This window comes from Polypterus senegalus, chromosome 15 (assembly GCF_016835505.1).
Source record: "Polypterus senegalus isolate Bchr_013 chromosome 15, ASM1683550v1, whole genome shotgun sequence".
In the NCBI taxonomy this organism is placed as follows: Eukaryota; Metazoa; Chordata; class Cladistia; order Polypteriformes; family Polypteridae; genus Polypterus; species Polypterus senegalus.
This window is the reverse complement of record NC_053168.1, coordinates 131466026-131489156: the sequence shown is the minus strand read 5'-3', so window position 1 is coordinate 131489156 and position 23131 is coordinate 131466026. Positions and strand designations below refer to the sequence as shown.

The following is a 23131-nucleotide window of genomic DNA, read 5'->3' as shown; positions in this document are numbered from 1 at the left end:
CAGTAAGGCCAGGTTTATACTTCACGCGATGCAACGACTTCTCCAGTTGACGCTATTGCTACACAAGTGTTGTACTGTTTATACTTGAGCGCATACTTTACATAAATCTGGATGATCCACCAGGTGGCAGTGCGAGATCTCATCACAGTCAGAAAACATTCGGCTTCCCTGTGTTGTGAATTGCCTGAAACATCTATTAAATTCCAAGGATGCATTGGACGTGAGACACAAACAATTCCTTGAATGCAATCACACACTTACACTAGCGTCATTTTAGCATCACCAGACACCCAAACCTGCATGTCTTTGGAAGCAAACGGAAGCACACTGTGGAAACCCACCAGCAAAACATGCACACTCCAGGCAGGGAACACCAGGGATGTGCTACCGCTCCGTCACCGCTCGCCCCCACATGTGTAATTATTAACAATATTCATTATTTAAATGAAGCTATTGATTTATCTGGAAAATGTAATATACAAACTTTAATGTATTTTATCATGAAAGTGATATCAAGTATAAAGCTAAGGATTCTAAATGTGCAGAGAGCTGGAATATCATAAATTAAATGTGTTTTGTGTGGCAATTGCTGCTTTCTGCTGCTGTCAGTTCAGGAGGAAGCCCCAGAAGCATGTAACGATTAAGAACTGGGTCGGTTTTAAGATGACATTTACGATGGTCTACTTTAAAGATAAAATAAACGACGAGATAAAAGTGGACATTTTAAGATTAAAGCAAAAATTGCCACTTTAATCACAAAATGGGCCTTTTCACTGCATCCTTAATGTTTTCTCTGTGGCTCTATGGCTATGTCGCTATACATTCTGAAGCTGAAGCTGTTGTGAAGGTGAAAAAGAAAAAAAAAAGATGATGAGACTTTTAAAATGTATTGTGTCATTACATTGGGGAATATGGGACACTTGAATATAAAAGCATCACGAATGCGTTTATATGTCAGCATTGTGCTTCACCACATCGAACAATTAATTCAAACATCGAAGCAGGGACATCAATCCTGTAGGATCCACAAAGCGGCTCTCTGTCACATGTAGATAGTAAACAGAGACTCTGACGTCACATTCCAACTTGATCACACTGCGCCTCCAGACTTTTTACTGGCACTGCAACTTGCATATGCATCACGTTAATTTCTAAGGATGTGCTCAGAGAACAGGTCAAATAAATGCTGGGAACGCGTGGCAGCCATGATGTGTGCGTGTACGCGTTCTGAGCATGAAATATAAACTAGCCCTAAGAGGCTGTGTAAAAAATGCTCAGTGCTTTTATTTCAAACAGTGTTCAACCACAATAAAGGGCAGTGAAATCTTTTTTAAGAAAATCTGTCAATAAATAACCCATAATAAAAACTGTTCTTGGTGCTGGTTAAAATCAACAATAAATAAATAATCCACAACAGTTAAAATCCACAAGCTATAGTGTCATGATCTGTCCATAAAAGCATGAGCCACAGTGCATCCATTCAAACTGATTTTCTCTGTAAGTGGAGATGTCTACCTGATCTGAATTAAGTTCCCATCATCATACCATGGCATGCAGAGGGGGACCTTGGTAGCTCTACTCCTTTTCCTTGTTACCATTCCTTGGAATTCAGTGGGAGCTGCTCAATGTGATTGGTCACTCCTGTTCCTTAGGCGCTCAGCAGAAGTGATCTTGCCCCATGTTCACTCTCTCCATCCAGGGCCATCCCAACCACCTACCTCCCCATTACATCACCTTCAAATAACCAGACTTTTAAACCATTGTGCAGCAGACATCATCTGGCTTGTCTTCTGGTACTTGAATCTAGTAACGTCATAATAACAACAACAATAACATGCAGACAACAAAAATAAAAATAATATCTATCTGGTAAGACATGAATGATATTCAGCAATAACTTCACATATGACAAATTACTTAATACAAATAAGATTCTCCATTTCCATAAGACCAAAAAATCACCAGAAACAACCAAAAAAAATGCTGAAGAGATAAAAATAAAAATCATAATAACAACAACAGCACATGGAAATGTGGGAGAAAAAAAAAACCAATTGTACAAAGAAGGAAATTTTGTATATACAAGGAGAAAACCTGCTAACTCCACAGTGACAACAAGCAGATGTAGGATTCAAAACAAATGCTGGAGTGATGTATACCACTGCTCCACCATAAAAGACCTATCCAAACTGAAGAGCTATGAACAAATAATGAACAATGTGGTCCTTTAAAGGATACATAAAAACAACATCAATCAGTACACCACAATTAACAATCTGGCTCCCTGCACTTTTGGTCCTGAATCAAAGTTCTTCATGCTGTTAAAAAATGCCTTGTGATGGATCTACAGTTGCAAGAAAATATGTTAGTCAGTTTAGTCAGATTGTGTTTGACTAGAATTGTGACCTATAGGAAGAAGAGACCACATTTTATTAGTAATCGGTGCAGAAATTCAGGGAATTCCAAAGGGTTCACTTTACTTTTTCTTGCAACTGAATGTAAGTAAGCATCTTCTTAGGGGGTGAAAGGACAAGCAAAAAAACCTGATTATTATTTTTCTGTATCTCTCTCTATCACTCTGATGGAGCAGTCACCAACAGCTGAGAAGACCCGCCAAGGTCACTAGGGGGTGCAGTGTGGGAGTGGGAAAGGGTTGTGTCTATTCAGGATGCCCACACAGATGGAGGGCATTTGCTGGACAGAAGCACACATTAATGAGCCAAGGACAGCACTGCACTCCCCTGCATCACTGTCATGGCAAAACACATCCATAAGTGATTGCTCAATATTAACACCGTTAGACACTGACATAAATATCCAGGATGATTTATTTAATCTTCTGTATCCAATGTCCTTTTATTTCACTCTGCAAACTACGATGTCATTCATTTCAAAAAAGATCAGAATGGACTCATCAGGCAAGAAACGTGCCATGTGCTGCAGCAAAGAAGGCAGCTATGTTCTGAAAGAAAAAGAAGGAAACAGAGACAGGGAGGAAAAAAAAAAATCAAGGCCGTCCTTAAAACACTTGAGTGTTGCTTGTGTAAGTTACAGTGTAAAAGGGGCTTGCAAACATTTCTGTTAATTATGTATTACAGCTGTCCTTCATAAACTTAATTACTAAGTGCTGAAAGGCAATAGACTCAATTTGCATATGTACATGAAAGACATGGCATATGCAAAAATATGATTTTAATTAGCATTCTTTGATAGGGAGGGTTACAAATCAAACTGGCATGTTGTAAGATTTTCATCTTTAGTGCTGAATTAATCCCGACATGCGATGGCACAACTAGCTTTGCCCACTGCAAAAGACTAATAGGGAACTTCTGCAATAAATTGCGTACAAAGGCAGCCCGGGAATGCATTTATTTAAGGCAGCTTTTCATTTTAAGCGCTCTTCATTACGTGGCTACTGTCAAGTTACCATAGTGAATCTCTTTCTCCCGCTTTTCTTTTCCCCCTTTTTTCTACAGCCTTGGGCTAGAACAGCATCATTTGGTCTTTAAGATTTTTGTCTTGATTATTATTATAGGGTGTCATTCATTCAATCAGATCTTCAATAAATTTAACTAATAACATATCTTGGCCTCAGGGATTATCTTAATATCATAATGGATAAAAAGAATGGCTTAAATCTCTCTTCCTTTATTTCAACTAATCGTCCTGCTGTATCTTGCTTGATGAATGTAAGGACGATTTAAACATTTCCTTAAAAGAAAAAAAAAAGATGGTGTTGCTTCAAACCATCTTCTCAGTGTCCAGCAGCAAAACAAAAGGAGCCCATGCTAATACAAAAACCAACAAAGCAAATTAAGACGAGCATAACTGTAACAAGTAACAAACAGCTCCCTCCAACAGAAGCACCTCCGACTGCACTTGAAATGCACAAGTAGGTGACAGTGGGGGGGTAAAAATTGGGCATCAGAAGGAGAGTAGCAAAGCTGAAATTCACAATCCCTTCACTTCCGGGGTCAGCACTTAATGTGTGAAGGTCAAGGAGAAGGCCTCACCATCTGCGCTGGCATCTTGTCACCCATTAATGCATTTCAATCCTGCCCTATCTGCAGTATCTGCAGATGGCAATTGAAAAACAATTTACATTCTAAAGAGTGGGAGCAGTATGGAGCAGATCTCTTCACAAGCCTGTCACCTCATTCTGTTTTTTTCTAGTGAAACATGGCACTTTTTTTTCTCTAAGCTATTATTATTATTTTTATTTTTATTTTTTTTTATTTAGTTGAACACATAAACTTTATTGAGTCTTGTCTGACCTTGGAGGTTAACAATGTAGAATGTCATGTTACAGAAAAGAAGCTGATCAGACCACAACACAATAAACTGTGAAAGGCATTGAAAACCTATTAAGGAAACATATTTATAGATTATTATTACTATATTTTTCATTAGTAACTTTACCCAGGTTAAAGGATTGTTCCACCAAAAACTGATAGTTTTCTAAAGGCTACTTACCCTCGTGTAGTTTATAGTGGTGGATGGGAAACATTTTAATGTTTTTGTGAAGAAAGGACATAACAAATATTCAAACTAAATGGGACCCAGTGGTGACCAGCGCTGGATGATGACAGATGATGTGAAAAATGGCAATAGAAAAAAGAGATGATAATTCTCACCTAACTCCTGTCACTTAATCCACATGTCCGTTATGCATTTGCATTCTCAGAATGTGTAAAACAAATGAACCTTTTTGCTCACATATTATTAACTAGTAGCCAGATTACCTGTCAAAAACATGTAACAGAACATATTGAAAAATATCTATTACCTATTGCCCTATGTGTACTTTCAGAACTTTTCTTTAGTATCCTTGTGTGTCTGAACCACTCTTGACCGGCAGTTCCAGTCTCAATGCCATTCCCATAAAGCTTGTTTCTCAGACTCTGTCATTCTGAGGCATCTGGCTTGCTTCCTGTCTGTCTTTGAAGGGGTCTCTCAACATGCATCCTATGCCTCCTCGAGCATCTCACACTCGCACTTTTTCGATCGCAATACCAAAGCCAAACTGACCAATCAGGTTCTTCATAGGGAACGAACACACACACATACCTTAGCATTTTAGGATATAGCAGACAGATACAAATATATATGTATGAGAAATGTTAAAAAATGTCAGTCTATCACGCAAACCACTGTTTAATTACTGGCTTATGTCAAAATGCGTACAATGTCACCCATGAGTTGGCCATATGAGCTACCTCTGTCAACAAATTGGGCTTCATTACTAGGAAAACGGCCGTGCAGGCATGCTGCACTGCTGACAAGAATACAACCTCCGCAAAATCAGCTGACAGTGAAGCACATTCATGGGCTAACTGATTGTTTTCGTTGGAAACACCAGTCCTGTAATCCAAGCACCACAGAAAGTCATACATGACCAAAAATTTGGAGTTCTTCCTCCATCATGTTGTTGGGCTCATGTCCTTTGCATGGTAAGCAGAGGCATGGCCATGCGAACATGTTGCATGTCTGTCAGGGGGAAAGCTGCATGACAGTGAAGGAGGATGGCAGTGGACTGGATGGTTTGAGGGTTACTAGTAATATTAGTAATAATAACAATAATTAGTTACATTTACATACTGTAGCACTACTGTAAAGCACTTTACATATGAAATAGGGAGCTACTTTAGCCACCACCAATGTGTAGCATCCACCTGGGTTGAAATGCCGGGTTTCTGCCCATCTATTTTATAAATCAACTATTTGAATAAGGTAAGGAAGATTGTTTGTCAAAACCTTTTTTGCATTATGCTCCCCCACCTCTTACCTTTTTATATATTTTATTATGTTACTATCAAAAAATATGTGGCACAGTGAAGGAATAGTAGCACTGCTGCCTCACAGTAAGGAGACCAGGGTTCATGTCCCGGGTGGGTGCATGTTCTCCCTCTGATTGCGTGGGCTTCCTTCAGGTGCTCCAGTTTCCTCCCACTGTTTAAAGACAGGCAGATTAGGTTAAATTTTGACACTACATAGGATCTAGTATGTGTTTGGCATGTGGCGATGTGTGTGGGTGTTTGCCCTGTAATGGACTGCTGCTCTGTGCTAGATGGGATAGACTCCATGTTTTCAGAAAGGTCAGGGAGACAATAAAAAAAAAAAAAAAACACTCTTACACAGCTTAAGAAATCCTCAACTGAGAAGAAAGGACAACTATCGCAGCAGAACTCCATCAATCAGGTATTTATGACAGAGTGGCTAGATGGAAGACACTCTTGAGTATAAAGGCATTTGACAGTGTAAAAAACTCTAAGAGCAAGAGAGTAAAGATTCTGTGGTCTGACGAAACAAAAACTAAACTCTTTGGGCAGGACTTCAAGACTATGTTTGAAGACCAGGCAATACACATCACCCACCAAATCATCTCTATGGTTAGGAATGGTGATGGCAGCATCATGTTATGAAAGTACCTATCAGTGGTAGAAAAAAGAAGACTGGTCAGAATTGAGGGAAGGATGAATGCAGTTACATATAGTGAGGTCGTTGCATGCCACCTCAGACTGGGGTGGCGGTTCATATTTCAGCATGTCAATGACACAATGCACACAGCCAAGACAACACCAGAGTGGCTTTGGGACAAGTCTCTGAGTGACCCAGACAAAGAGTAGACTTAAACTCCTTAGATTACGTGTGTAGAGACCTGAAGATAGAAGTTTACAGACTAACAGAATTTAATAGGATCTGCCAGGAAAATGATCAAATAAACTTCCCAGATGTAGGTGTGCAAAGCTTGTAGACACTTGCTCAAGAAGACTCATAGCTAGAACTGCTGCCAAAAGGGCTTCTGCAAAGTACTGAATTAAAGGTCTGAATACTTACAAGTATATGAATGAGATTTCAGTGTTTGATTTGTTCAGAGATTTGCAAGCATTTCTGAAAATATATTTTCATTTTGTCATTGTTAGTTACTGAGTGTAGATTGATGGGTGAAATTTGGCAGATTTATCCATTTAATATACAACACAATTGTGCAAAAAATTAATACTTTTTGAATCCACAGTATATATCTGGACAGGTGTGACAAGAGCTGTAATTTCTAGATTTCTGGGCCACCCTAATATTGCCAAAACCACCAGAAAAAATGGATTGTATAGATGTAGCTGATTTGATCTACTGAATTTTATAAACATAGCATAAAGGTTATGGACTCATCTTGCAACTTCCAAGTGTTCTGCAATCGTAACAATAGGTAGGTGAAAGTAACACTATTTTTATGCCAGTATATGGAATTAAAACATTGAATATCAAAGGTGTATTTTTTCAGCCCTTGATTGCAAAATGTAGCATAAGCAATTTTCATCTTGTGGAAAAAATATATATGGATGCAGGAGGGGTGAATATATGCGAAGTACTGTATATTGTCACAGGGATGACTAAGTGCAGGGCAATTTGTCTTCAGGACAGGGACCAGGGGCTACAGAGCATCACAAGGATTTTCTGTCTAGAGAGCAAATTCCCAAGGACAAACAGTTAGGGGGATGTTGAGGAGTCACTAAACACACCCTGACAGCAAAATAATGACAGTAACCTAGTATGGCCTACTGAGCATTTGGAAATGTGTACTTTCGATATTAAAAGAGGCACAAAAATACAGCACCATTGCTTTACTGTTAATACAGTTACAAAAAAAATCAAAGTAAATCTGAAACCACATTACATTCCTTCTAGTCAGAACAGATGCCAAACTTGACAATAGTAGTTACTGATCTTGCCGCTTGAGTATGTCAGAATACACGACTATGGAATTCCAGGGTATGTCAAATTAGATGAGAACGTAATGGCTTTCCTGCAGTTTCATATTTCCAAAGCATAGCGAGCTCACCTCTGTTTCGACCAGCAAATAAGATGCTGCCTGACAAAGCCAGTGTCACAATCTCGGTCATTTCTCTCTTTTTTCATTCTGTTGAGGTATGTAAAACATGAGGCATCACACAGACAAGCTTCTCTTCAATTTATCAGGTCCAAAACACACATAATCCTTATTGCTCATTGCTGTATTGTATGCATTATACTTCTGAGTGAGCATTCATTGGTTGTCATGTATGGCACCTTCACCTACAATCTTAGCCCTTTATCTTTTTTTTCCATTCTGTCTTGGTACATAAAACACGAGACATTAGAAGAGTCTTTCTTTTTGTCAGGTCCAAAGCACCCACGTTGCTTATTCTTCGACAATGCATTATATACACTGTACTTCCCAGTGAGCACTCATTGGTTGTCAGCTCTAACACACACACACCAACAAACCTTGCCCTACATCTTAACAAAAAAATCAAAACAGTTTAATTTTATTTGGAGAGTCACAGACTAGTTGAACTGAGTCACTGGGTATGTCAAATTCTACAGTATAACTGGAAATTACAGGAGCATGCTGCAACTCCCTCCAACTGTGTGTTGAAGTCACTGACTTGAAAAACACTGGAAAGTCAGGTAGTGTAACATGGCCTTAAAATGGATGAGTCTGTCCATTTCGTTATGAACTATCTACAGGATGAACTCACCAATAGGACTAACAGGATAATTATCAGTGTGTTGTGCAATTGTTCTAAAAATTGTAAAAATGAGCAAGTGATACAGAAAAAGAAAGATAGATAGAGAGAGGATTTAACTGGCCCCAATGCACCTTCAATACACCTTTCTAATTACATAATCGTACTTATAAGGGTTATCCTCCACTGTCCTATCGTACCTGCAGCAAAAAAGGAAGCACAAAACACATTCTAAAAAACTGGAAAAAGAAAAAAAAAAAGGCACTGTTGGTTGAAGAAAAAAAAGAAAAAAAAATCTGAATCATTTAAATATGAACCAACAATGTTTAACATAACTGATGATTCAAAAGAGAGTTACTTTAGCAGGGTCTGAGTGTTGAAGCGGACTGGTCAGTAGCTTTTTTGCTGTGACTGTTTATGATGGAGTGAAAGCCAAGACAGTTTATTAGAAAACTGAAATTAGCAGAAGTTTAAAAGATATGTTTAGCATCAACTGCAATGGTGTAGGGTAAGTTAAAAGTTTAGTATGTTAACATGTGTATCATGACAGTATATTATTGGTTGTCATAAAAAGCTCTGAGGCTAAGGATCTGCGCTGGTATCCCGAAGGTTGCCGGTTCGAATCCCTGTCACTGCCAAAAGAGAGCCTACTCTTGTGGGCCCTTGAGCCAGGCCCTTAACCTGCAATTGCTCCAGGGGTGCCGAACAATGGCTGACCCAGCACTCTGACCCCAAGTGGTATGCGAAAACTAACAAATTCCTAATACAAGAAATTGTATAAGGCGAAATAAAGAACAAAAAAAAAAGGGATGAGTTTGCGATATTTTGGAAAACTGCTGGAGAGTCGTCACTTAGTCATGTCATTTGTCATTCTCTATGAAATGCTAGTTGTTTAAGCTGATGTCTTCAGGACATGAGATCAGCAACAGCAGTCATCAAGTATGACATCCTGTCAGACTAAAGTTGGGTAATGAGAAAACGACTTACGGAACCTTGAAGTTCAAAAGCCTCTTCTCCATACCAAAAGAAAAAAACTAGCATGGGTTTATCCCTAAAAATATAATTTTACATTATATATATAGATATATTATATATATATATATATAAATGCGAGAGAACTCATTGCCTATTCTGTAGGCAAGCACCAAGGATCTAAACTTAACATATGCCACTATAGGTAGCCAATGTAGTAATCTAAAGAGAGGGGCAACTTGTGTACACACTAGTTGAATACCAGATGTACTGCAAAATTTTGAAACATCTGCAGTTGCTTGGTGTCATATGCTGATACCCCTGTCAGCAGGGAGTTGCAGAAATCCAGATGTGAGAAAGCCGAAAGTTACACCAGAATTTGTGCTGCATACTCTGTCTGATAAGGTCTGATCCTGTGGATGTTATATAGAATGAATCTCCAAGACCAAGTTGCAACACGGGTGGTGAAGTACCTCCTGCTCATCAATAAGCACCCTAAGGTTGCACACAGACTTGGAGGGTGTTAGTGATAATGACCCAAGCTGAACAAAGTCAGGGTCTTGAATAGATGGATAAACTGGCAATTCCATCTTTGCCATGTTGAGCTAGAGGGGGTGTTTCTTTATCCAGAATGCAATTATCAGTAAGACTAGCCAATACAGTGTGGTCCTCTGGAAGGAAAGTCAGGTACAGCTACGTGTCATCAGCATAGCCCTAATAGGATAAACCATGGAACTGGATGAGAAGGTGTATAGAGAGCAGAGGAGAGGGCCCAGCACCGATATTTGAGGACCTCTGTGCTTGCCAGGTGCACACTTGACATCTCTCCTCATAAAAACACATAATAATAATACTAATAATTAATTTAATTTATATAGTGCCTTTAACCATTCTCAAGGCACTTGGTAGAATCTTCCCAAGGAGTAGGACTCAAACCATCTTGATCAGTCCCAGTGATGCCAAGGTCACAGAGGGTGGCAAGTAAGATGTAAGCCCTATTAGTAACAAGGTGGGCAGATGTTAGTGTAAGAGCTGGGATGAGCAACTCATGTGAGCTGCAGCATAAACTATAAGAGTTAAACAGAGTCATTTTAACACAAAGACATAATTTAGTAGGCCGACCCCTTCAAACTGTTGCATTTCTTGTATCTAGGCCATTCCAGTGTAACGTTTCGTTTGCAGCTTTAGAAAGCCAGCCATCCCACTGTAAATTTACCCTGCCCGCGGTGTATTAACGGCTAGTCGTGTTGCCTCATCGCAGCGCCTTATAATTAAGTGATTGTCGGCAGTGTATATGATGTAGAATGTATTAGCACTTTCTCACACAGTTTCCCATAGCCTGGAGTCATCATGTGCATGCCACTCAGTAAATCAGTTTAATCCATCTAACTTACGACCCACAGCAGCATCCATTATTCACTTTTAAAATTTTTGCCAGTTACCAAAAAGGTTAAAATAAAAAAGAGAGAACAGAACAACCTACAAGGCAGAGTGTGAGAAAAAAATGACAGCATAAGAGAATGTGAAATATGCATTACAAAAGTAATTTTTCAAATAAAGGAAAAACACACATTTGTATTTGACAACTGTATTATTTTGTCCTGTATCAAACAATTGCAATGTTAATAAACAGTAACTAAACTCTCTCCAATAATACAATCACCAAAAAGAGGCATTATTCAAGTATTTTGTAAAAAAAACATGCATTTAAAAACCCAAGAGAGTCTTCTGAACCCTAAGTTTCATTTGTTTCTTCTCTTTGCTCTCTGGCACTTTGCATGGCAAAATTGACTGAGATGGAAGCTATTTTGCATGGTACAGTGGCTGAGGCTAACAAATGTGCGTTCTGTGGGCTGCATGTGAGTCCCCTGCCTCATCTGCCACTCCTAATGATGGCAGCCACCTGCTGTTTTATTGTCACAGCTGGAGGTGGTTCACATTCCTAGCTGCTGTGCTCTGCCCATGAGCACCAAGCTCTCGCCTCGCCTCATTACTTTGATGAACTTTTTATGGTCAGCACCCATGAAGACCTCATCTAGGACTATACAACCTAGCCTTGGCTTCAGGGAGTTCACCAGGCACTAAGTGACATGGGAGGACATGCAGGAAAATCAGAGATGCACCTTCAGCCAACTTTAGCTTGTTTGGGTGTCAACAGGTGCCACTCTAACAAGTTGTGAGGGTCTCTTCACATCTACTGTATATGTCCAATAAAGGAAGAGAGTCAGTTTCAGAAACTGTGGAAAAGAGGATTTTTAACCGTAAATATAGGGCTTGTAATGGTGCAAAATGAGATAATGAGGTATGGAGGCATTTTTTTCTTCAGTGAGCAAGCTTTCCAATAGGAGCGCTCACAACAAATAATTAGGTTAGTGTTAATAACATTATAACAGAATATTAAGGTGTTTATTGGGTATGTCAGTAATTTACCCTTAGGCACTCTATAAGTGCAGCAGAAAACAAGATAAATGTGTCAGCTTCTTCGTTTAAGGCTTGGATAAGGATCTAGAATCATAACTGATAATAGCCAATTAAAACAACCAGCTTAGATGCAAAGTGGGGGAGGAGGGGTGGAGGGGGTTGGTCTTTTAAACTGAAAAACTTGGGTTTTTCAACGAGACACAAAATAAATTGTACATTTTATAGGAGCCAAATGATAGCGACTAGAAAGCAGCTAAATGTAGAGGAAAAGGATAAGGATGAATATCAGTAATGAAAAAAATGATCTCAACCTTGTTTAAAAAAAAAAAAAAGAAAAATCTAAGTTAGTTCCGAAAAAAGTGAATGCCAAATTTTTAACCTGCTCAGCACAAGAGCATTTTAAATACTGAGTCAATTGACTGCAATTAGAGGCCAAGAAGTATAAGAGATCACAGAGTGGGGCCTAGAGTGAGTTAGGTTAGGAACACAGGGCTGAAACATACTGAAACAAAAGAATCAGTTACGCTGCATTATGAAAAGGAAGAAAAAAAAATTACAGCCATTGTACACGAGAAAAGGGAAAGAATGTGGGTATTTAGGATCAATGCATCAACTACAGCTGAATTCATTCTTACATTGCACTACTCAATTCATGGTGACAAGAAAACATGCACAGAATAAAAAAATATAAAAACAATAATAAAATAAACATTTTAAAAATTTCAGGAGTTTAAAGTATGGCAAAAAGGCCCAAAAAAACCAAAAACACCACGGTGACTGAATTCTGAAGAAAATAGACCACAAACGGTCCAAAGCACAGCATTCAATCGTCCTTACACAAGGAAACAAGATAAAATAGGCTTGTAACAGCTGTGAAAATGGAAAAAGAATTAAACCTTATTGGTTTAAGAGTTCATAAACTACCGATAGATAGATAGCTAGATAGATACTTTATTAATCCCAAGGGGAAATTCACAATTGACTATAGTATGTCCCAATAACCAAAGAAGGAGAAGCTGCTCAACTGGATGGGTGAATTGTACATGTAGTAAAGTGAGATGATCGTGCTCAAAGGAAAAAGGGGGTATTGTTCTTTAAATTGTAAATCAGTTTATTTTATCAAATATAAAGATCAATATTAAGCAAATGAAAACTGTTATTATTATGAATTCAATTTACCACTATTTGCTTCTCTTTCAAAAAAGAGTCCCGATACACTAAATTAATATAATAATGAAAGGATAGTTTTTATCATACATAGACAATTAAATAATCACAATTTCTGTTCTGTCATCCCAGTCTCAAAACCAATTTATATTATCTATTTATCTACAGTATCTACCTATAATCAAACACACAACAGTAGAAAGCATTTTATGGGTTTTTGTCACACTATTACATGGAAGGATTTGAGTTTGACACTGCCACTAACTTTTGTTCCATCCATTTCACTACACTGGAGGGAGAAACAACATCAGAGTACTACTGAGATCCCTTCTTGAAGCTGTGAAACCCCAACCCTTCCATCTGATATTTAACCAACACAGCTACCAGAAGTCACTGCTTACTTCCGGACTGACCTCAAAGGATCACATAGCTCTGTGCCCCTGATAAACAATTGTTACCTTTATTTACAATATTGTCAAGGTAACAATTCTGTGTTACACATGGCTGTACTATTTATTTCAACTTTTGGAATTAAACAGGGAATCATCGAGAACCCCAGCACTTCTTACGTGGTCCTTTCTTTTTACTTTTACATCATCTATCTGTCTATCTGTCTTTCTATTATGGACACAGAGTGTGTCCAACATTTATTGGGGGCTGCAAAGACCAGGAGTTGAACGGGATGCTGAACAGATGTGCTCAAAAGGGTATAGGACAGGTCAAAAGCCATGAGACAGAACAATCGTAAGTATTTGATCTGATACCAGAGGGCAAAACTAGAGTCAAAGTCAAAAGGGATTAAAGTCCATAAGCAGAAACTCAAAAACTAACACTACTTACTTTTGAATCTAACTCATGCTAAAGAAGTTGAGACATAGGAATAATTTAAAAGTTAATTTGCCAGCATATTTATATGTTACACTTAGTGGCGTCAATGGTGAAATAGTCAAAGTCACATGATCAATGTTGCATAAACAAGAAAAATCAAGACTGTATTTAAATTCTGAATGTAAAATAAACCTCCAAGCTAGATTCTGCATGTAAAAAAACAAATCATACTAAAACAGATGAATAAGATACATGAATACAACTCTACCTATCGCTGTGAAAAGTACATTATATGCCTCCCTGGCTGTTTTTTCTGTTTTACCATGTATTTTTCACTATGATCTTCACCCAAAACCTAATATTAAACAAAAAGAACTATAAATAAAAAAAACAACACAGAATATAAATACTTTGTGTACCGATAAAAATATTTTGATGCAAAATGCAGTATCCCCTGTAAAATAGTAACTGCCCTCTTATACGCCAGAACTGGTTATGTCGCCTTTAGAACCTGAATGTTCTGAATGTCCCCAGAGGGGACTGGGCGGTCTCATGGTCTGGAATCCCTACAGATTTTTTTTTTTTTTCTGTTCCCCCTGGCCATTGGACCTTACTCTTATTCTATGTTAATTAATGTTGACTTATTTTATTTTCTTACTGTGTCTTTTATTTTTCTATTCTTCATTATGTAAAGCACTTTGAGCTACTTTTTGTATGAAAATGTGCTATATAAATAAATGTTGTTGTTGTTGTTGAATGTAAACTTCTTTTTCTTTAGTTACGCTGATGTGACATGCTTGTCAGTTTTCAATGACCCAGCTGTATGACAGCCTTCACATCTCTGAGGAGGTCTCTGAAACTGATCTTAATTAATAGGTTTTTAATTCATAGTTAGTTGTTCTTGTACTGTCTAAGTATAGCTGTTCCGAACCATGATGTTACACCATCATGCTTACCCAAATATATGAGGTATCACTGACTGCATTACTCTCACCCCACATAATGGTTCCGACATTAGCCAAAAGGGTCCAATTTTGTCTCTTCTCTCCATACAGTATTGTTGCTGATGTGCTGACAGGGCCATTTTGGCAAAATTTAGGTGAGCCGATAAATTTTAACTTTATTCTTTGCAATGCTGTTCTGCCAAGGATTCAATTTTCTTCCAATGAGTTACTAATAATGGACTCAAGAACACCGGCTTTAGGTGAAGTGAGAGAGATCATTGTCGATCATTGATTGTTTATGAATTCGTAGGCTACAGTACACCATTATGCTTGTAAATGTGGCTATATTGTTCAGCACTGTCCAGGTGGCTGTGAAATTATTTACTGACATCAACTTATTTCGCGATCATGAACCTGTGTGCTGACAATATCACTTTGATACAAAGAGCCAAGAGTAGTTCCTTACTGGCCTGACTGGCAACTAAAGCAGTTAAACATCTAATTCTAACCATCCCTTTAACTGGGTGCAATTCACTGCATTTCCACATTAGAAATTTGCATATCTGATTACTTTTCACACCAAACTGAAGACTGTCACACTTTCTTCTATACAACAGAAAATAATGATCAGTGCAAATTCACTGTGAAAAATAAGCAATTATGAAGATAAATCAGTCAAAGAACATACATACAAACAAACATACATACAGCATGAGTAAAAAATGTATGTGAATAGACATTTTTATATATTCTTTTCCATTTAAAACCATGGGATAAGGCAGTACTATATAAAACATTTCATAGAATCTTTATAGGTCTTGAAGAACAAGACTCAACCTACAGTGCATATAGAAAGTATTTACCCCTTGGATGTTTTCACATTTTACTGTTATAAAACACATAATCATCAGGTGGATTTAATTTGGATTTTTGACATTGATCAATAGAAAGACTTTTTAAAGTTGAAACAGATCTCGGCAAAGAGGTCTAAATTAATGACAAAAACAAAACACAAAGTAATTGCTTAAGTATTCATCCCCATTAAAATGGCAAACCTAAATCATTACTGGTGCAGCCAATTGGTTTACAGAATTAGTTAGTCAGTAATTAGTATATGCACTTTTGGCAGCTATGGTTTAGTTATTTACTGATATTATATTATAGCTGTGAATGTGTGCATATAACTAGGAATCAAACTGACAGTACAGTAATCATTACAAGAATAACTTGAATTGGATGTGGTCGCTATGAAAACATGGACTTTTGCAAAATGGACAGCAACACGCCTAGAAATCAAACAATTGTTCTTAGAATGGAAGTTTGGGAATTGGTCCCAACATTGTGCCAATGTGCTGCTTTAGAAAGAATAAAGCTTTCTCCAGTTATTGCCCTGCAATTTGGAGCATATAATGTATATACAGTATCCAGCCAACAAAGACTCATGATAAGTTAAAATACAATGAAAGAGAATTTTAATTTTAAACAGATAGGTTAAATATACAACCAAATTTGATTTTAACTCTAAAGACTCTAGGCACACAGCTAATTAGAGGAACTTTAATATCACCTGTACATTCAAGAAAAGAATATATAAGGGCAGTACCATGGAAGCTCAATTATCTAGGCTAATGATGACAAGAATGGAGGTGTTAATTAACATATGCAGCTATTGAAAACAAGTGTGTAGTTAGTGGTACTGTTTTATTTTATTAGATACCAATAAGGTGTCACACACTTCTACAACTGCATCGCATCAGGGCATGTCCAACACCAGCATTTCTCAAAGAAGTCGTAACACATGTTCACAAATGTTACTTACACAAAGCCCTCCATTTCCAACCTTCTATTCTTTTAATTGTGAAGTATGCATTATGAACAGATAATATAGTTTCTAGATAATCTGCATTTGATAGGACATTTAAAGCTTTAAAGACTATCTCTGACATATGAGGCATCACCCTACTTGTGAAAATCTCTGTACTACAGAAGGCTTTCACAGGACAGATGCCTCAAATTTCTGTTGGAAACTTCTTTGCCAAGCATCACCATTAATACTGATCTGGTACCTCAGCCAGCTGATGTGTCATTGTTGTTCCTCTAATACCCTAAAGGGATTTGGTCCTGGCAAGATGCAATGCTTTCTGACTTTGAAGTTCAAGTTCAAACTTTTATTTGGCATTTGTAATGAGTTCGTTATTATTTTTTTTTTTATTCATTCCTGTTCTCCTAGTAATAGATAACTAAAAAGAGACAATGAATTTTAAAAAAGATAAAAAAAAAACAATAAATTGCAACTTAACTGGTGGCCTCTGAATAATTTTATTAAATAAAAGCATAATTTGCTCCAGAACTAAAAAAAATCATTAGCTGTTTAAGCCCAGTTTTTTCTACATTGGCACAAGGAAAAGCAGTAATGTAGTACATTGGTAATGTGTCCTCCCATCTGTAATAATTACTAAGACCAGGAACAAAATGTTATATCCCAGCAGTACTGCTTTGACTTTACACACAGAAAATAAGTAAAGCAGATGAAGGGCTTACTGGAAAGAAAATAACAGAAGAGTGGATCCTGGGAGAGGGAACATAGCCCATTGCTTAATGAAGCAACTGATTGGTACAAATGCTGGCTGATGTTTTATTTCAGTAAGTACCTCTTTATATAAATCACCTATGGACAGGTGTTGCAAACAGACCCTTTCTGGTGCCAAGTCAATACAGACACACTTAAACTAAAGGGTCACATTTCGATGCAACTGTGCTATCATACTGTCCCAAAGTGACTCGGACATTTTGCAATTGAGACATAGACTGAATATATACCACCTCATTGGTTTTAATATTCTGTAAGTTTCCACACCATGTTCTCTAACTCCATCCATGTAGACATAAGTTACACCAGTTAAAATCTGCTAATTAATCTCTATTTTTTTATATACATGGAGCCTTTTAAAGACTAGGGTTACTAAGTAAAGGAGCTCCATAAGCTGTAAAAGTTTTTCTACAGTGATAAAAGTATCTTCCATTTTTAGGTGCATTCACATATACTGTAATACAAAAACACCTACTGAAAAAGCCATATCTGTCTGCCTGAATGAAACCACTCAGCTCCCAGTGAACTGATTTTGTCGAAGCTTGGAACAGGAAATTTGTCAGGACAGTTTGTCTTTTGTTGACATGTCCTGAATACAGCGCACTGTACACATTTTTGAAATTTCCAGCTCTCAAATTGAGAAGCATTGATGATTGTGCAAACTTGTCTATCTTAAAATCTTTTGATACAAGTTAACTATTTCAAGTTTACATTGAGAGCAGTGAATTTACCTTGTAAACAGTGAAACAATGGCAGTCATGGATGTTAAAGCAAGTACTACGAGGGATGGGGTAGGGTCACAGTCCGGCAGGGTGACATGACTGAGCATTACCATATAAAGAAGGCATGTTTTTAGATATAAAACTATTTATTCGATTTGCTAATTATAATATACATGATTTTTTCAATACAGTAGTAATTATATTGTTAATTTATTCATCATTATCCCTTACTATATCAGAATGAAGTGGTATGTCTTGTTATAAGCTAATGGTCTGCTTCTATCTCTGTCTCAACCTGCAATCAACTCTGCAGCTGCTTGGTATCTTGTATGACCCTCTGTCACAGTAGTTCTCTCCTGCTGCTCCTTGAAATTGGAGTGAGTAAGCGGCATGATGTTCTTGTATTACAAAGTAAAAAATAAAAAAGGAATTTAACTTAAAGAGAAATGGCTACAGTGATAGTGGCACAGTAACTACAAACCGGATTCCAAAAAAGTTGGGACACTAAACAAATTGTGAATAAAAATTGAATGCAATGATGTGGAGATGGCAAATGTCAATATTTTATTTGTAATAGAACGTAGATGACAGATAAAACGTTTAATCAGAGTAAATGTATCATTTTAAATGAAAAATATGTTGATTCAAAATTTCACGGTGTCAACAAATCCCAAAAAAGTTGGGACAAGTAGCAATAAGAGGCTGGAAAAAGTAAATTTGAGCATAACGAAGAGCTGGAAGACCAATAAACACTAATTAGGTCAATTGGCAACATGATTGGGTATAAAAAGAGCTTCTCAGAGTGGCAGTGTCTCTCAGAAGCCAAGATGGGTAGAGGATCACCAATTCCCACAATGTTGCGCAGAAAGATAGTGGAGCAATATCAGAAAGGTGTTACCCAGCGAAAAATTGCAAAGACTTTGCATCTATCATCATCAACTGTGCATAACATCATCCGAAGATTCAGAGAATCTGGAACAATCTCTGTGCGTAAGGGTCAAGGCCGTAAAACCATACTGGATGCCCGTGATCTCCGGGCCCTTAAACGACACTGCACCACGAACAGGAATGCTACTGTAAAGGAAATCACAGAATGGGCTCAGGAATACTTCCAGAAACCATTGTCAGTGAACACAATCCACCGTGCCATCCGCCGTTGCCAGCTGAAACTCTACAGTGCAAAGAAGAAGCCATTTCTAAGCAAGATCCACAAGCTCAGGCGTTGTCACTGGGCCAGGGATCATTTAAAATGGAGTGTGGCAAAATGGAAGACTGTTCTGTGGTCAGACGAGTCACGATTCAAGTTCTTTTGGAAATCTGGGACGCCATGTCATCCGGACCAAAGAGGACAAGGACAACCCAAGTTGTTATCAACGCTCAGTTCAGAAGCCTGCATCTCTGATGGTATGGGGTTGCATGAGTGCGTGTGGCATGGGCAGCTTGCATGTCTGGAAAGGCACCATCAATGCAGAAAAATATATTCAGGTTCTAGAACAACATATGCTCCCATCCAGACGTCATCTCTTTCAGGGAAGACCCTGCATTTTCAACAAGATAATGCCAGACCACATTCTGCATCAATCACAACATCATGGCTGCGTAGGAGAAGGATCCGGTACTGAAATGGCCAGTCTGCAGTCCAGATCTTTCACCTATAGAGAACATTTGGCGCATCATAAAGAGGAAGGTGTAACAAAGAAGGCCCAAGACGATTGAACAGTTAGAGGCCTGTATTAGACAAGAATGGGAGAGCATTCCTATTCTTAAACTTGAGAAACTGGTCTCCTCGGTCCCCAGACGTCTGTTGAGTGTTGTAAGAAGAAGGGGAGATGCCACACAGTGGTGAAAATGGCCTTGTCCCAATTTTTTGGGATTTGTTGACACCATGAAATTCTGAATCAAAATATTTTCCCCTTAAAATGATACATTTTCTCAGTTTAAACTTTTGTTCCGTGATTTATGTTCTATTCTGAATTAAATATTAGAAGTTGGCACCTCCACATCATTGCATTCAGTTTTTATTCACGATTTGTATAGTGTCCCAACTTTTTTGGAATCCGGTTTGTAAATGTGTACTCAGTATTTTTATTATGCTAAAAAACAACCTCACGCCTGCAGTATCTAAAGACTATAATGATTCAATATTTATGCAACACTGCAATTTATCAGCAAAGCTCTACAATGATTTGTCATATCCTGATGAAGCCAACTATTTTAGCTTGAGATTTGAGTACAGATTTTAAATCTCCACCAGGAGCATCTTCTTTCTGTTAAGAAATTTAAACTCCAATTAGTCAGACACTCTCCACATCCAACAGCACAGTTTTCTATGAAAGCAATTTTAGCCATATGGTATTTTAATTAAAGTATTAATATAAATCATATTTCATGTATAGTCCTAATACATGTAACTACATTCTATTGCTATTATTTTTTAATCTGACTGCTATAAACAAATGTAATACAACAAACTGTGTTAACTAACTCTTTGATGAAGTAACTAAAACATTTAAAAAGTCTAATTATGCAACTGAATGTACATTTCTTAATTGTACATATTTGAAAATTACTTGACCTTAGTGATTTTATCTATTTAATTTTTGCTTTACTTTCAATTAAGCCCTCCCAATACCTACTTATTCTCATGTATAATATTTTTGTGTCCTATTTATATACAGAATGGAGAATCTAGTCAGCCAAAAGAGCTACATTACTAACATACTCTGTGTGTCCATTTAATATCAATATTAAAGTTATATGAAAATATGTTCCCTATTATTTTCACAGCAAAACTGCACCTTTTTATCTTTCTTTAACTTATTTGTGGAATTAAAATATAGGCAGAGAAAACATAAAAGGTTTTACTATTGATATGTAACAAATAAAAACTTTGCTTGATCTGGGTACAATAGTTTACCTTGATTTTAGTTTTTTATTCTCATTTCAATAAGGGAGGTGTCTTTTGCAGTTACACTTTCTCTGCAGCACACCTCTGCTCTGCCAAAGGTGGAACTAGCATGCCAAATGGCAAGGTGAAAGGACCAGGGGCCACATACATAACGCCGTGCATAGAATTCACACTAAAACATGGTGTAAGGACAAAAGCGGAAATGTTCATACACACAAAAAAATCCAGATGCTTAAATCTGTGCGTTCGCCAACTTCCACGTTCTTCGGCTCCATAAATCCCGGTCAGCGTGAAAAGTAACGCACGTGTACGCGCCTGCTGTCCTGCCCCGTCTCCTCCCAGAATTACGCCTCTTTCAATATGCAAATCAATATAAACAGTCCTTAAGCTCAGCGTTCTGTGAAAAGGAAACGGCAAAAGCACGGAGGAAAACAGAAGACTTTCAGCGAATATCACGTGGAGGCAAGGAAAAACGTACTATTTGTTGGTTTAAACAGTGGTATAAACAACAAAAGGAAGTTGATCGAGTGACACAGCATGTTGGAGAAACTGGAAAGCTCAAGTTGACAGTCACACAGTGCCCGAAATAAAAAAGAAGTCGCTGTGAAAAGGCGAGTCATAGCCTATTGTCTGAATGTCATATGAAAGCTTATTAGGGTACAGAGAAAAGAAAAAAAAATTGGGACACAGTGAGAAAAAAGCTCAAAATGTCAACTTTAATCATGAAATTTCCACTTTAAGCACGTAGTTTATTTTGTCATTAAAGTGGAAAATCGTTTAATTTACTAGTTTCTTAAAATACTAGTAAATTAATTTACTAGTTTCTTAAATACCATTGTAACTAAAGTAGCACGTTAAATGCTTTATTTTGTATTTGATCTTCTATGTGCTCTATGTGTGTGAATCACTACATGCTTCTTAAACAGTCTTTCTCTTCCTCCGACTGGACACCAGTCCGTTACATTCGTGATATTACAGCTCTCTGAATAATTAAAATACTGAGATGTATACTTGATATCATTTTCATGATGATAGGCGTTAAACATGGGAACACGGTGGCGTAGTGATAGTGACGAGCTGGCGCCCTGTCCAGAGACTGTCTCACACAAGATGCTGCTGTGCCGTGCACGACCTTCGATGAAACAATTTATTGCAGCAGTACTGTCTCTTTCAAGCATACTAACTCCCAATTCCTGCCCTTCCTGTTCATTCTCCAAGTAACCAATCGCCACACAATCAGCTCTGTAATAGATGTTAAGCCATCTGTAAGCTTAGGATGCAGATTCTTCAAAACTTTTAGGGAACATTGAAATATACATGTTTAATTACTCCATCTATCTATCCTTCCAGTGTCGCGCCAGTCCCAGCAAGAATAATAATACAATACAGATTATTTAAATGATGTTAACATTTTATCTGTATAATGTAATAAACATATTTTGCTGCATTTCATCTTAAAAATGATATTGTCATCATGTGTAAATATGTACTTTATAAAGTGGCTCAGGCTGTGCAATAATGTAACTGTATCGCAAGTTTACAGTGAGGTAATTGTACTAGTAAGTACAAACAGTACTACAAGGAGCACTTCATGGACTGATTGAGTGCGTTTATAGTTCTTGGGATGAAACTGTTTCTGAACTGCGAGGTCCGTACAGAAAAGGCTCTGAAGCGTTTGCTGTATGAGAGCAGTTCAATAGACTGTGCACATGGCTGAGGCAGCGTGTGCTTGATGCTGTATACCAATAATTCTCTTTCCAATCAGCTGCTGTAGAGCTGTGATCCCACACTCAGATACAGTGGGATATAAATAGTCTGAGTGGTGCATTGAAAAAGCAGCTATAGTATTTGGAATAGTTTGGCCATTCCGTGGACCATTATATTGTTACAGGTTAATTACAGATAATAATAATAATTCTTTGCATTTATATAGCGCTTTTCTTACTACTCAATGTGCTCAGCAATTGCAGGTTAAGGGCTTGCTCAAGGGCCAAACAAAGCAGAGTCCCTTTTGGCATTTACGGGATTCGAACCCTTAAACTAATAAACAATATGCAGTTAATTTCAGTGTA

At 37.6% G+C, this 23131-nt stretch overlaps 1 protein-coding gene across 1 annotated transcript in view; it reads right to left on the bottom strand.

Moving 5' to 3' along the window:
• Window positions 1–23131, bottom strand: part of znf407 (zinc finger protein 407) — a 528111-nt gene that overhangs the window by 307791 nt on the left and 197189 nt on the right. The window lies entirely within an intron of this gene.